We start from the raw sequence: 16,946 nt of genomic DNA on the forward strand, positions 1-16,946 counted from the left end.
TTGGCCAAAACCGTACCTACTCCTTTGCATATAAAATCAAAATACTTGAAGTATACTTCAAGTATATGTGAAAAACATGCTTGTGAGTATACATGAAGTATAAGCAAAGTATAACTGGAGTATACTTCATCTATATACTTGTATAAAGTATACTTGGCAAACTAATTTGCATATAAAATTAAAATACTTCAAGTATAGTAAACAAGAGACCCACTCCCTTACGGAAATTACATATAGAAAGTATACTTGACTTATAAAAAAAGTATACTTCACTTATACTTCAAGCATAACAGTTATGCTTGGCTACAAAAAGTATACTTAAAGCATAACTCAAGTATACTTCAAGTATTAGTTAGTTCTACTTCAGTTATGCTTTCTTCTGAGTTATTAGTCAAGTATACTTGACTTATAAGTCAAGTATGCTTAAAGTATACTTTTAGCTGAAGGAGGTGACTGAGTTATACTTGGGGAAGCTAGCTGGACTTAGTTTATTTCTAAATCTGTATTCCATGAGTGAGAATGACTAATTTCAAAATTTGACAATTTGTAGGGTTTTTTTCCAAAAATCATAGAAACCTCATTTTTGCTCCTAAATTATTGTTCAACACATAAAAAAACTCAGACTTGCACTGTGAATACCCTTGCATTGTGAAAAAATGCAATTTGTCAAAAAATTGTGCTTTCAGTATATTTAAATGATATAAGGGGGAAAACACACAAACACACAAAATGATAACTTCCCCCTAAATCTTAAAATTATTGTCATAATCTATTGCCCGTTTAACAAAAAAAAAAATAATATAAATAATAATAATTGTAGAGACCTAGTAATACTACATGTATATTAGTCTGTAGCAATTTCATAATAAAAAATATTTGACTGAATTTAATTTTCAAATAATTTTATATATAATTCTGTATACTGTTAAGTGTTTATATGAGCAGGTCTTCACAGTGCACCATAAATTGAGGTCGGGTTCCTCATAAAAGGCATCCGGTGTGTCATTCACTCAATTTAATAGTGAATTGCCCGCGAAAATTTCCTTTGCCAGACGCCATGATTTTGATGTTATATGGCCTACCGTAAACATGAACAGACTTACAGATCAGTTTTCAACAGACTCAAGGGAGTTCATGGTGTTATCCTGAAGAGTACCAACCATTGAGTAAGTAATTTATATAGTGTGTCTTTAAGACTTCAAGTTTCTAACTGCCAGGTATGATCAGTTAATCCGAAATTCCTCTGATTCTTATCCACACTTTTACATTCACATTTGTGACATCTGATGATATTCCCCGTACAAGGCATGATAGGAAAGCGGAGGTAACAGTTGGAGGAATCTTGAATTATGTCACTGGTGCTTTTTCAAAAGTTGGATAATCCGATATAATGAAATTTGTAAGTCTAGATGCGTCTTATTATCGGAGGTATCAGGACAACTCGCCCCCAAGACAACTCGCCCCTCTTCGGGACAACTCGCCCCTAAGACAACTTGCCCTCTAGCTGCAGAACTGTAGCTCTCTGAAAAAATATTTTGACATAACAGAGAGCTACAGATCCACCCCTTATAAAAACCTTCGATTTACGGCGCACAAAATGCTGCACACGGTTGAGGCTTTATATCGTTATATTCTTGAGTTGCTGTCTCATAAATTTAATATCAAAAAATTCTTAACATATTTTCTTACTATACTTGTGTCTAAACATACCTTCAAATATTCATTAAAGTCCCATACGACCTGAAAACTCCCAGCTTCAAATGATTTCGTTTGTTGACGTAGCCATGTTAGGTAGCCGGTCAATTCGAATCCCGGTTAATTTCCATACTTGCACAATAACGTCTAGATGTGAACTAATATCCCCACAAATATTTTAGCTAAATATTTTGAATAATATATCATCCCAGTGCCTTTAAATAATAATTATTCAAATAACTAAACTCACGGCAATGCGGCTTTCATTAGTCTGGTCCGGTCTCCATCCCTGCCACACGAGTGTTAAGGACTTTTGTAGCATTTTCATGAATCAAGAGCTTATTTTACCTTTAGGAAAACTTCATTTTTTTAATTTCTATAAATTATTCGTATTGATAATAAATGAAGAGCGAATACATAACATATAACGAATTTTATGAATAGATACCAACAATAACAGGGTTCGAATTGACCGGCTACCTAACATGGCTACGTCAACAAACGAAATCATTTGAAGCTGGGAGTTTTCAGGTCGTATGGGACTTTAATGAATATTTGAAGGTATGTTTAGACACAAGTATAGTAGGAAAATATGTTAAGAATTTTTTGATATTAAATTTATGAGACAGCAACTCAAGAATACAACGATATAAGGCCTCAACCGTGCGCAGCTTTTTGTGCGCCGTAAATCGAAGGTTTTTATAAGGGGTGGATCTGTAGCTCTCTGTTATGTCAAAATATTTTTTCAGAGAGCTACAGTTCTGCAGCTACTCGCCCTCAAGACAACTCGCCCCCTCTCTTACGATAACTCGCCCCTTCATATTATACATGTTTACAATTATTATTTTTGGTCTAAATTCAAGAGGTGTATTAGCAAAAATTAATAAATTTCTTATAGATAGTATATAAATCACAAACAAAAAGAAATGTTCACATAAACACCGAACTTCGTGTTTTTTTATGCAAGACCAAGATTTTAGTGAAAATCCAGTGTTTGGGTTCAGTAAATTCATCATCACTTTTATGTACACGTAAAATATATAGCCTAATTTCAGCGGAAGCAAGTTAAATTAGCGTTTGGTAGGGAAGCCAGTATTAGCTTGGTCTACAGCTGGCGTAGTACAATTATCTATAATCTGAGTCTGTTAATTGTTAAATCTAATTGTTTGATTTCCCCCAAGCTGTTATAAATTTACTTCAAATGTGAAGGTATACTCATCATCAGAGTACTTTTCACTTTGAAATCGCCGCGTAAAAAGAATCAGGAAAGCAAAGACGTTATAAAATTTCTAAAATGGGAATTTTATGATTTTTCAACGGGAATTAGTTGAGAAACGCATTAAAACATAATTACATGTATCAGAATATTCATGTTTCACATTTACTCTTATGTATACTGTATCAATAAAACACACACACATCTCCCAACCCCCCAAAAATTTCTCAGTATTGGAGACATTTTAAAATCAATTATCTGAAGATCAGGAAATGTAATTTTCCTTGTCAAATGAAGTATGAAAAATATCATTTTTTGTGATATGCAATAATTAAATCTGTGTATAATTCTATCAGAATTTACTATTCGTGTTAAAGTATGAAATAAAAAGACGTATCTTTATAGGGTTAAAAGTGTTAATTTTTGTACAATTACACACAAAAAATGAAAATAAAATGTGATAATATATTTGTATATAATATTGGGGGCGAGTTGTCTCAAGAGAAGGGGCGACTTGTCCTAAGAGGGGGCGAGTTGTCTTGGGGGCGAGTTGTCCAGCATTCTTATCGGCCACTGAGCCGATTTTCATTTTCTACAGGCACTTGATTATCCGTAATTTTCATCAACTAGATATCTATTTGCTAGGCACAGTTGTGCTATTCTGTTATTTCTGTTTAACCACTTCGAACTTCTACAGTATACAAAGTAGATCTTAATGTTGGCATGTATCAGAGTCGTCGACCAGATTCGGCATATTTCGGACACAACATTTACGTGATATAGATGACTTGAAAATAATTTTTAAATGAAAATGGGTTATTTTAAAACTTCTTGAGCTTATATGTGTAGTGCTGAAAGTGAAGATAATGTCGACTATTTACCAAATTTACTGGAAGAAAAAAAATGGATAAGAATATTATAGTAATTAAGATTACGATGTTTTTTAAATCTGCTGTTATTGCTAGTTTGAATAAACCAGATATTGGGCCTATAATCATGAAGATGTTTCATAATAATTTGGACCAGTTGTTTTCATATCCACACTGGTCCGAAGGGGCAGTAAAAATTATCAATTGACAAGTAAAAAGTGACCAGTGATTAAAAATATTTATTTATAGAATTGTAATTTGGTTATAGGAAGGTCTTTAGAATCTTGATTATATTTACAATTTCATTTCTCTTTCAGAACACATTTCATGATAGTTGGATACAGGGGGTGGTTGGTTTCAACATGCCATTCTGAGAGTTAACAGTATGCAGTCCTGGATCAATGTTTATAGTGCCAAAATGAGCTTACTTTGAATGACACTCAAGTTCATGCACATCGCAAGTAAGTCCAATGAGACTGCTATATGTATTGTGGGTGAGAATTCCATGATCCTGATATATCTTCAATTTGTTTGATAGCAAGTCTTATTGGGACAAATTCCTATCCTCTATCAGTTTCAAATCACGGATTTAACTTCTACAAGATCGTACAAACTTTCAAGTAAATATATGTACACAAAATAATTGCATCATTATTTTTGTAGTATACTTCATCAATGTTCACTCAAAGGAAAGTTAGCAAAAAGTTGTCCAGACATTCAACAGCAGGTGTTGTGATACTCTTCTCATCCTCAAACTTGTTGTGCAGGTAAAATTGCTCTTATAAATAAAGTATTCTATGCTCTGTAATCAAATATCATGCAGTGGCATATTGTATCGTTCTTGTGCTATTGGTACATGTACTGATCTTCTGACCTTGACACAAATTTTGACCTACTTGTCTGAAAAGCGCTGTGCTATGGTTCACATTAATGTCTTGTTGCTGTTCAGACTATGAAAAGATGTCGCTATTAAGAATGATTACCACAGTACGACCATTTAATGTAAAGTTCAAATATTTTCATTGCTATCTTGTGATTGTATTGCATTTGTTAATCATTTATGATGAAAATATTCTTTTTTTAAATTTTATTTTCTTCATTTATGCACCTATTTACATGTTTATTACAATAAATGTTATATCTTTTTATTTTGCAGGAGAAATTGGATCCCAAAGAAGAGAAGCTTTGTCATAATTTTTGATAGCATTGATTAAATAGTTTCTCAGATATTTCAATATTCTTTATTTTTTGCAGGACACATGGTTGGTAATGTTTATGTAAACTAGCAGAATCCCTGTACATTTGAAGTGTCATAGTCAAGTATACTTCAGAAGAGGCAAGCAAAGTATAAGTCAAGTATATATGAAGTATAAGGCAAGAAGTATACTTTAAGTATATAAATCTTGAGTATAACTGGAGTATACTTCATCAATACTTGTGTAAAGTATACTTGACAAACTAATTTGCATATAAAATCAAAATACTTGAAGTATACTTCAAGTATATGTGAAAGACATATACTTGTGAGTATACATGAAGTATAAGCAAAGTATAACTGGAGTATACTTCATCTATGCTCGTATAAAGTATACTTGGCAAACTAATTTGCATATAAAATCAAAATACTTGGAAGTATACTTCAAGTATAGTAAAAGATATACTTTTCATATGCTTGGAAGTATACTTTAAGTATACTGCAAGTATATGTAATTTCGGAAGGGCAGGCCTTATCGGTCACCTGAATACTAGTGAAAAAGTATCACTACTTCCATGAGCTATGACATCTAGAAAAAAAATTCCTGTTCTGAATATCTAAGCTAAATTCTAATGTTCAGCAACAGTATCAAACAAGATGTGTTCTTAAAACTTCACTGCCCTCAAAAGTGCATACACTGATGAAAGGCTTTAAAGAATAGGTGTATTAACATTAAAACATCTGCAAGTATGCATTTAGATTTTATACAGTATCAGCAAACTTACACATCAATACTATATACTAAGTTTGGCCCTACCCTGGGGTGAAAACCCTTACTATGGCGATCATCAAATTTACAATTTTGGTAAAAGACTACCTCCTCTATCCATTTAGTTTCAATTTAGTATAAATAGCACTATAAAGAAGATATATTCAAGTGTTTTACACATATAAACACTATATAACAAGTTTGGCCCCGCCCTGGGGTCAGAACTCCTTAGGCGTGACCCCGGGGATCATGAAATTTACAATTTTCGTAGAGGCCTTCCTGCTGTACATCCCTATGCATTTAGTTTTTCTTACACGTGTGCAGTTCTAGAGAAGAAGATTTTTGAAAATTCGTCAATTTTGGGCAGTTTTTGCCCCACCCCAAAGGCCCCTGGGGTGCAGGAGTTCTGAAATTTACAATTTATGTCCCCCTTGTTCCAAATATGTTTCATACCAGATTTGAAAAGAATTGGAATGATATAGTTATCAAGAATAAGTTAAAAAAGTCTATTGTTCACACATTTGATAACTGACCATTTTGGCCCCACCCTGATACCAAAACGCCTACCCTGGGATCATCAAAGTTACAATTTTGGTAAAGGACTACCTGTTCTTTCTAAATATCTATTTACAGTCCACTCCACTTACATTGAAGTCGGTTATATTGAATTATCTGTTATATTGAAGTTAAAATAAATCCCCCAGTAGCAATTTTTGTGTAGTGCGCAGCATTGGTTGTATTGAACTTTGGATATAATGAACAATTCCGGTCGGTCCCCTGCATTTCATTATATCCGGAGTAAACTGTACTTTCAATTTAGTATCAATAGCACTAAAGAAGATGTTATTCAAGTGTTTTACACATAAACACTATATAACAAGTTTGGCCCCACCCTGGGGTCAGAACCCCTACCCCGGGGATCATGAAATTTACAATTTTGGTAGAGGCCTTCCTGCTCTACATCACCATGCATTTAGTTTTTCTTACACATGTGTGGTTCTTGAGAAGATTTTTGAAAATTGGTCAATTTTGGGCAGTTTTTGCCCGGGTCGCCCCATGGGCCTCAGGGGTGCTGGAGTCCTGAAATTTACAATTTACGTCCCCCTTGTCCCAATGATACTTCATACCAAATTTGAAAAGAATTGGACTGGTAGTTATCAAGAAGAAGTTAAAAATGTTCAATTGATAATGGACGACGCACACCGACAGACGAAATTAACCAATTGCAAAAGGTCACCTGAGTTTACTCAGGTGACCTAAAGATATACTTTTCATATGCTTGGGAGTAGATACTTTAAGTATACTGCAAGTATATGTTATTTCCGTAAGGGCATCCAAACCCTGGGGCCATGATTTTAACAAACTTCAATCTGCACTATGTTAGGAAGTTTTCGTGTAAATTTCCACTTTCTTGGCCCCGCAGTTTTTGAGAAGATTTTTAAAGATTTTCCTTATATTTCTATGTAAAACTTTGATCCCCCCTTGTGGCCCCCATTCTGCCACCGGGGGCCATGATTTTAACAAACTTAAATCTGCACTATGTAAGGAAGCTTTGATGTAAATCTCAGCTTTTGGCCCCATCCTATCCTCGGGGCCATGATTTTAACAAACTTTTAAGAACTTGAATCTGCACTATGTTAGGAAGCTTCCATGTAAATTTCCATTTTTTTGGCACATCAGTTTTTGAGATTTTCCCTATATATTTGTATGTAAAACTTTGATCCCCCCTTGTGTCCCCATCCTGCCCCTGGGCCATAATTTGAACAAACTTGAATCTGCACTATGTTAGGAAGCTTTCATGTAAATTTCCACTTTCCTGGCCCAGTAGTTTTTAGGAAGAAGATTTTTAAAGATTTTCCCTATATATTGGTATGTAAAACTTTGATCCCCCTTGTGGCCCCATCCTACCCCCAGGGGCCATGATTTTAACAAAATTGAATGTGCACTATGTCAGGAAGCTTTCATGTAAATTCCAGCTCTTCTGGCCGAGTGGTTCTTGAGAAGAAGATTTTTAAATGACCCCACCCTATTTTTGCATTTTTGTGATTATCTCCCTGTTGAAGGGGGAATGGTCCTTCATTTGAACAAACTTGAAAGCCTTTTACCCAAGGATGCTTTTGGCCAAGTTTGGTTAAAATAATGTTCCAGTGGTTTTGGAGAAGAAGTCGAAAATGTAAAAAGTTTACAGACAGACGGACAGAGGACAGACAACAGGTGATCAGAAAAGCTCACTTGATCTTTCAGCTCAGGTGAGCTAAAAACAATACGAAGCGTGAAGGAAAGGGGGTGAAATGACTGCCCATTGAAATTACTTGCAACCGTTTGTTACACGTTTTTGATTTTTTAAACCATCAACTTTTTGTGCAGCTTACTCTGATTTCTTATATTCAAACTAAAATTAATGATTCATAATAAATTTTCTATTAAAATAAAACAACATTAAGACATTCAACTTAATCGACAAAACTCAGCAGATCGTACTCGCAGTAAAACATAGGAAGTACGGAATTAGCCGATCAAGGTACCCTTTAATTTCCACCGAAACACTGAGCTGCACGCTTTTATTTGAAGCAGATGGAAGATTGGAGTATCGATGTTAGAATGGCTAACCGATTTGTGACCCGGTCTGTACAAGATCAAATATGTAACAGAGCAGTCGTTACAAAGCACATTCAATTCAACTTCGAAGTAATGAAAAGTGCATTTCAACGTGCACCGACATTATTAGGTAAGTGTTTATGGAAACATAGGCCTAGGCTAACGTAAACATGCATTCCATTGGTTCGAACATTGATTGCTGTGATAATATTTATTACATGTTTACATTTAATTATCAGATACTTAAGTGGCCATTGGAGTACAGAAAATCAGTGTTTCTATCTGAATCAGGGTCTTTGTATACATTTATGAATGTATGTTTAATGAGTTTAATCCTGAATATATATGCATTAATTGATACAGAATATTTAGTTGTTTTACATTTTGAAATCTTTCGCAAAGAAATTATTAAAGGCACTATATAGAACACATTATTTGTGCTTTAAAGCAGTGCAGTTTTGCAGCCTAACTGCAGTCCTAATTTAAATATTTGAAACAGGCTGCAACTCACTGTGCTGCAAACCAAATGTCTATATTTGGTATGACATACTGCTTTGCAGTACTAAAGAAATACTGCGAGCCAGCATATACTGCACAGCAGTCTTTTTTGCAGTACAAAAGCAGTCCTAATTTAAATATTTGAAACAGGCTGCAACAGCAAACCAGATGTCCATATTTGGTATGATGTACTGTTTAGCAGTACTAAAGTAGTACTGCAGGCCAGCATGTACTGCATATCAGTACATATGGCAAATGTACTGCAAGTCAGCATATCAGCATCTACTGCAAAGCAGTATATATGGCAACTGTACTGCAAGCCAGCATATGTGCTGCAAGACAGCATATACTGCACAACTGTCTTTTTTAGCAGTAGAAGTGCAGTCCTAATTTACACATTTGAAACAGGCTGCAATTGCGCTGTATTCTTCCATTTAAAAGTTATGCAGCAAACTTGCAGTAATGCTAGAGCTGTACTGATAGTGTGCTGGGATTTTGAACTAATTCTGTGCTGCATATGTACTTGCAAGAATGCTGCAATTCCATATAGCGGGGGTTTTTCCACAGGTCTAAAATTTGGCAATTTGCTGGCTCACGGGTATGCTAATAATTTTAGCAGAATAAATTTTGGCAGACAAGGAAGAGTTATCTCTCTTGCAAATATCGAAGTCACAGTTGGGTGCATATTTGGCGAATGAAACTTTGGCAGAAAGCTATCCAGGGATTTTTTTAGGGTCTGTAGAGGGCCGAAATTCGGCCCCATTCCTAATGCTGAAAAGCAGGGTGTTTTCCTCAAAATAATGCCTAAAACTAGGTACAACTCCTTAGGATCTCCATAATGGTGCAAATGCGGGAGTGAATTCACTCACACAACATTTTCAATAATTCTAAACATTTGCTGACTTTCTTTACGTAAATAAAATGATATTCTATGTTTCTTAGTCAATATATAAATTTACAACTGCAACTTACGATTTGTGAGGCTCTATTCTACCGTTTTCAACACTTTCGATATATTCCAATTTCTCGATTCATATTTGTGCGCCATGTTTGATGTACTGCAGTTTCAACTTCCGATTGTCAAGTTATTTGCATATGCCATATAAGGTAGTGTTTACATCAATGGACAAGTACGGAGGAGAAAGATAATTTGTTGGTATTAAAAAGGTTTAGATTTAATAAAAAAACGAACAGCAGAGTGTAAAATCTCTCTGCAACCATATGATTTTCCTTTCTTTGTCAGAGTGGCTCGAGTAACTACATTTTCGCGCTGATTGTCAATGTTCAGGTTTTTCAGTAGATTCACCTAAGAAATCTCACGATAACAAGCATGGCGGAGCAGACAAAGAATTTTGCATGCTGCACGTACATCATGATTAATGAAACACACCTTTATTTCATTAGACATGCCCAAGCACAAAGTTGGTACTCCTTTTGGTGTAAACAATATTTGGGATATTACACGGAGCTTATTATCAGTTATTCATAAAATTATTTTGCACCATCACGGAGATCCTATATGGAATTGTAGCCCTATCCCGAAAAGTCAGAATTAAACAAATCGGATAGGGTTACATTATTGCAGCTAGAGGATGTATGACAACCCGAATTGCAAATGCAAACAAGAGGCCATGGGCCACATCGCTCACCTGAGTCACCTTGGCCCATATTTAAAGATTTTCCCTACATATTCAAATGTGAAACTTTGATCCCTATTATGGCCCCAACTTACCCCCGGGTGACATGATCATTTTTACAAACTTGAATCCGCACTATGTCCAGAGGTGTTTACCCATAATTAAGAGTATCAGTATTATATGATGTTTTGTCAGTATTTTTCAGTAGTATGCGATGTGAGCACTGCGTAGCGGTGCGAACCTGCTAGGGGGGTCTGGGGGCATGCCCCCCCCCCCCCCCCCCCCCCCCCCCCCCCCCCCCAGAAAAATTTTGAAAAATTAGATGCAAAATCCTGCTTTCTGACAGTTTTTAAGAGTCATTTTTAAGATAACAAAATAATAAATTTGGTTGATTTTTTTCTGTGACTTTTGCAAAACTTCAGTTTTTCATTTTGACATTGAACAATAAAGTGTAATACAGCCCGTGTAACTGACCGTTTATGTTCTTTTTCCACTGACTTTTGAGAGACAAAAGATGCCATAGACATATTAGAGTTTTTCATAGTGTTCAATTCCTTATGAGTTTTAGATTCAACATGTCTTTTGCAATCGTTCTTTCCTCCATGGTTGCATGAAAAATCACAAGAACACACGTTGCAGCGCACCATGTATACGCCACGTTTGGAAGACATCAAACATGGCCACAGTTTTGAATAAGACTCCTTATATTTCTGATCACTTGTCTGTCGTCGTTTTTGTTTCTTTGGAGAGTGTTCATCATCAGAAGAGTCCAGCAGACTCCCCCATTTCGACATTTCATTCCTTCTGCACGTTTCCCGCAAAAACCTTCGATACCTACTTTGAAAGCAAGTAACAGGAACGATCAATTTAGATGTATTCCGATAGACGCTTAAGTCGCTATCTCTACCGCATTTTAAATGTACACATTTAATAATGCTCTTTCAAGCATTCCACTGAAAAAAAAAAATAATTTCGAAAACGGATCGGAAACCGTATTTCCGTGAAAAAATCCGTAGTCCGTATTTTATATTTAAAATCCGTATAAAATACGGAAAATCCGTAGTGGTAAACACCTCTGTATGTCAGGAAGCTTTCATGTAAATGTAAACATTAATAGTCCAGTGGTTCTTGAGAAATCAATTAAAGACTTTCCCTATATATTTGTATGGAAAACTTTGATCCCCTACAGTGGCCCCATCCTACCCCTGGGGGCCATGATTTTAACAAACTTGAACCTGCACAATGTCAGAATATTTAAGATTTCATGTAAATTTCTACTTTCCTGGCCCAGTGGTTCTTGAGAAGAAGATTTTTCCCTATATATTTGCATGTAAAACTTTCATCCCCTATATCACTGTCAGAAGTGAAATTGGCAACAAGAGGCCCATGGGCCACATCGCTCACCTGAGTCACCTTGGTCCATATCAGAAGATTTTCCATATCTATTTGCATGTAAAACCGTAGTCCCTATTATAGCCCCAAACCTACCCCTGGAGGCCATGCTTTTTGCAAACTTGAATCTACACTATGTCAGAAAGCTTTCATGTAAATGTGAACTTCTTTGGCCCAATGGTTCTTGAGAAGAAGATTTTTAAAGATTTTCCCTATATATTTGTATGTAAAACTTTGATCCCCTATTGTGGCCCCATCCTACCCCAGGGGGCCATGATTTTAACAAACCTTAATCTGCACTATATCAGAAAGCTTTCATATAAATCTCAGCTTTTCTGGCTTAGTGGTTCTGGGAAGAAGATTTTTAAAGAATTTTCCTATATATTTGTATGTAAAACTTTGACCCCCTATTGTGGCCCCATCCGACCCCCGGGGGCCATGATCTTAACAATTTAAAATCTGCACTATATCAGGAAGCTTTCATATAAATCTCAGCTTTTCTGGCTCAGTGGTTCTTGAGAAGAAGATTTTAAAAGATTTTTCCTATAAATTTGTATGTAAAACTTTGATGCCCCCTTGAGGCCCCATCCAATCCCCGGGGTCCATGATTTTAACAAACTTGAATCTGCACTATATCCAAAAAAAACAAACAAAAAAACTTTGATCCCCTATTGTGGCCCCGTCCGATCCCCGGGGCCATGATTTTAACAATTTAGAATCTGTACTATATCAGGAAGCTTTCATATAAATCTCAGCTTTTCTGGCTCAGTGGTTCTTGGGAAGAAGATTTTTAAAGATTTTTCCTATATATTTGTATGTAAAACTTTGACCCCCTATTGTGGCCCCATCCGACCCCCGGGGGCCATGATTTTAACAATTTAGAATCTGTACTATATCAAGAAGCTTTCATATAAATCTCAGCTTTTCTAGCTCAGTGGTTCTTGGGAAGAAGATTTTTAAAGATTTTTCCTATATATTTGCATGTAAAACTTTGATCCCCTATTGTGGCCCCATCCAACCCCCGGGTGCCATGATTTTAACAATATAGAATCTGCACTATATCAGGAAGCTTTCATATAAATCTCAGCTTTTCTGGCTCAGTGGTTCTTGAGAAGAAGATTTTTCCTATATATTTGTATGTAAAACTTTGATCCCCTATTGTGGCCCCATCCTACCCCAGGGGGCCATGATTTTAACAATTTAAAATCTGCATTATATAAGGAAGCTTTCAAATAAATCTCAGCTTTTCTGGCTCAGTGGTTCTTGAGAAGAAGATTTTTAAAGATTTTCCCTATATATTTGTATGTAAAACTTTGATCCCCTATTGTGGCCCCATCCGACACCCGGGGGCCATGATTTTAACAATTTAGAATCTCTCTGCATTATATAATGAAGCTTTCATATAAATCTCAGCTTTTCTGGCTCAGTGGTTCTTGAGAAGAAGATTTTTAAAGATTTTCCCTATATATTTGTATGTAAAACTTTGATCCCCTATTGTGGCCCCATCCGACCCCCCGGGGCCATGATTTTAACAATATAAAATCTGCACTACCTAATAAAGCTTATCTATAAATTTCATCTTTTCTGGCCCAGTGGTTCTTGAGAAGAAAATTTTTTAATGACCCTACCCTATTTTTACCTTTTCTTGATTATCTCCCCTTGGAAGGTGGCCTGGCCCTTTATTTTAACAATTTAGAATTCCCTTTACCTAAGGATGTTTTGTGCCAACTATGGTTGAAATTGGCCCAGTGGTTGTTGAGAAGAAGTTGAAAATGTGAAAAGTTTACAGACGGACAGACGGACGGATGCCGGAATACGGGTGATCAGAAAAGCTCACTTGAGCTTTCAGCTCAGGTGAGCTAATAAGAAAAAACAAACAAGAGGCCCATGGGCCACATCACTCACCTGAGTCATCTTGGCTCATATTTAAAGATTTTTCCTTTATAGTCGCATATAAAACTTTGATCCCTATTGTGGCCCCAACCTACTCCCAGGGCCATGATTTTTACAAAATTGAATCTGCACTATGTCATGAAGCTTTCATGTAAACGTAAATTTTTCTGGCCAGTGATTTTTCAGAAGAAGATTCTTAATGATTCTCCCTATATATTTGTATGCAAAATTTTGATTCCCTACTGTCCCCAAATGTAAACTTCTTTAGCCCAATAGTTGTTAAAGAGAAAATTTTTAAAAGATTTTTTTCTATTTATTAGTTATGTAAAACTTTGATCCCCCATTGTGGCCCCATCCTAACCCCAAGGGTCATGAGTTTAACAAACTTGAATCTGCACTATGTCAGGAAGTTTTCATGTAAATCGCAGCTTTTCTGGATCAGTGATTGTTGAGAAGAAGATTTTTCAAGATTTTCCCTATATATTTGTATGTAAAACTTTGATCCCTTATTGTCACCTCATCTTACCCCTGGGGGCCATGATTTTAACAAACTTGAATCTGCACTATATCAGAAAGCTTTCATGTATATTTCCACTTTCCTGGCCCAGTAGTTTTTATAAGAAGAATTTTAAAGATTTTCCCTATATATTTTTCTGTAAGACTTTGATCCTCTATTGTCGCCCCATCCAACCACCCGGGGGCCATGGTTTTAACAAACTGGAATCTGCACTATGTCAGGAAGCTTTCATGTAAATTTCAGCTCTTCTGGCCCAGTGGTTCTTGAGAAGAAGATTTTTAAATGACCCCACCCTATTTTTGTGATTATATCTCCCCGTTGAAAGGGGCATGGCCCAGCCTTAAATTCATTTGAATAAACTTTAAAGCCCTTCACCCAAAGATGCTTTTGGTCAAGTTTGGTTATAATTAGCCCAGTAATTCTGGAGAAGAAGACGAAAATATAAAAAGTTTACAGACGGACAGAAAGACGATCAGAAAAGCTCACTTGAGCAAAAGCTCAGGTGAGCTAAAAAGAATTTAGTTCATGTTATGTGACATCTTTCCTGAAAGTTTCATGAAAATCTATGAAGTTATTTTTAAGATATCACGTGCACAAAATCGGTAAGAAAAAGAACAATAATAACTAGTAATCCTAATTGTTCATGAACAATTAAAGGGCTTTCCACCTACAATGATTTAAAAAGATATTTAAGAATATCTAAGATAATGTTAGAAACTCAGAAAGACCTTGAAAATAAAAAATAATAATTTTCACGATGACCTTGACCTTTGACCTTGACATCATTTTGAAGGTCAAAGGTCATCGGTCTTAATGCAAGTGATCCCATGTCTTTATCTATATTAATGTAAAAGCTATAAGCTTAAAAAATGTTAATCAAGACATTCAGGGGCAATAATTTCTTCAGGGGTTTTCGGTTACTTTCGGTTAGCTTCTCAATGCTAAAAATACGTTGAAAATGGAAAAAAATGATTTTGATGATGACCTTGACCTTTGACCTTGACCTCGTTTTGAAGGTCAAAGGTCATCGGACTTAATGCAAGTCTCTAACTAAATCAATATAAAAGTTATAGGCTTAGATAATGATATTGGAGACTTTCAGGGGCAATAACTATGCTTAAGGGTTTTCGTATCCCTTCCATTAATTTCTCAGTGCAAGGGGCTTTAACTCTGAAGTCATTAGCGAAGGTTTCATGTCTCTATGACTTTCGCTTTAGTAGGAGTAGCGATAACAAGCTTTTCAATGCGAGTCTCCGAAATTCACGAAAGGGTCAAAGTTCAAAGTTATCGTGCATAATATCTGAACCAATCATGAAGTCAATACTTACCGATATAATATTTCAATACTATCTTAAGCAGGAAAAAGGGTATAAAAAGTGCTATTTTCTGGCCTTTTGGGGTGACCTTGACCTTTGACCTTGACCTAATTTTCAAGGTCAAAGGTCAACAATCCCATTCCAGTTCGTCCCGTGTCTCTACGATAAACCGTTCTCATGTTGGACATTATTTACGAATAAATCGTAAAACCTAAGGGGCAATAACTCCCCTGAGGGGTCTTCGAATCCTTTTGATGCCCATATGATTCCATCTAAGTCTCTTCTATGTTTCAGCAAAGGTTTGATGCTCCTATCTTTTACGATTAAAGAGGAGTAGCAATAACAAGGATTTTTACGTAAAGTCCAATAACTCCGTAAAAGGTCAAAGGTCAATTACGCAGGGTCACATGTGATCATGTTTCAAGAAGTTGAATATGATGGGCTATAAAACTTTTCGATAAGTCTAAAGATGTCAAATTATTTTTTGGCGGAAAGAAAAGAAGGAAGTAAATAATAATAATAAACAGAACAATATCAATAGGACTTTCCACAGGAAGATGGAAAGCCCTAATAAACAGAACAATAACAATAGGACTTTCCACTGAAAGGTGGAAAGCCCTAACTAGTGATCCTAATTGTTCGCGAACAATTAGAGGGCTTCCCACCTTCTAACGGTTTTCCAGTAGTGTTCAAATGCTAAAATCTGACCCTGCAGGTAAGTGTTTATTTGTTTACAATGACAGTCCGGATGGAATGTCAATGAGTTCAACTGTCGAGTAAAGTTGCATCATCATTATCATAAAAAAAACCAACAACTGAACTTAGTCTTTATGTTGATGCAGGCAGACATTGATGGAATCTGGCATATGTTTTTTCATGAATGCAAATGGAAATATTTGATTTATAAAAAGTGCTATTTTTTCCTCTTACCTGATGACCTTGACAATTGACCTTGACCTAATTTTCAAGGTCAAAGATCCTTTTCCAGTTGGTCCCATGTCTCTACGACAAACCATTCTCAAGTTCGACATGTTTTACGAAAAAATTGCAAAACATAAGATGCATTTAAACTCCCTTTAGGGGACACCGAATCCCTTCATTTAAATTTTTTCGATTCTACTAATTACCCTCTATGCTTTAGCCAAGGTTTCATCCTCCTATCATTTACGGTTAAAAAGTAGTAGTGATAACAATGATTTTTGCGAAAGGTCCAATAACTCTGTAAGGGGTCAAAGTTCAATTACGCAGGGTGAAATGTCAATCGGAACTCCTCGAATGTCTCGCGCACTCAACATAGATCTCGGATGTAATACGATGGCATCCATGAGCGAATTTGATGCATTGCTGTGAC

General features: G+C 35.9%; 1 protein-coding gene and 1 long non-coding RNA gene across 4 annotated transcripts in view; one reads left to right on the forward strand and one right to left on the reverse strand.

Moving 5' to 3' along the window:
• The window catches only part of LOC130051808 (phosphorylase b kinase gamma catalytic chain, skeletal muscle/heart isoform-like), a 174,198-nt gene that overhangs the window by 96,783 nt on the left and 60,469 nt on the right, over window positions 1-16,946 (reverse strand). The window lies entirely within an intron of this gene.
• On the forward strand, window positions 1,028-6,286 carry LOC130051817 (uncharacterized). The gene is made up of 4 exons (XR_008800079.1): window positions 1,028-1,166; window positions 4,098-4,241; window positions 4,444-4,547; window positions 4,937-6,286. It is a non-coding gene; the product is annotated as an uncharacterized LOC130051817 (long non-coding RNA).

Source organism: Ostrea edulis, chromosome 1, assembly GCF_947568905.1.
Source record: "Ostrea edulis chromosome 1, xbOstEdul1.1, whole genome shotgun sequence".
Taxonomy (NCBI): domain Eukaryota; kingdom Metazoa; phylum Mollusca; class Bivalvia; order Ostreida; family Ostreidae; genus Ostrea; species Ostrea edulis.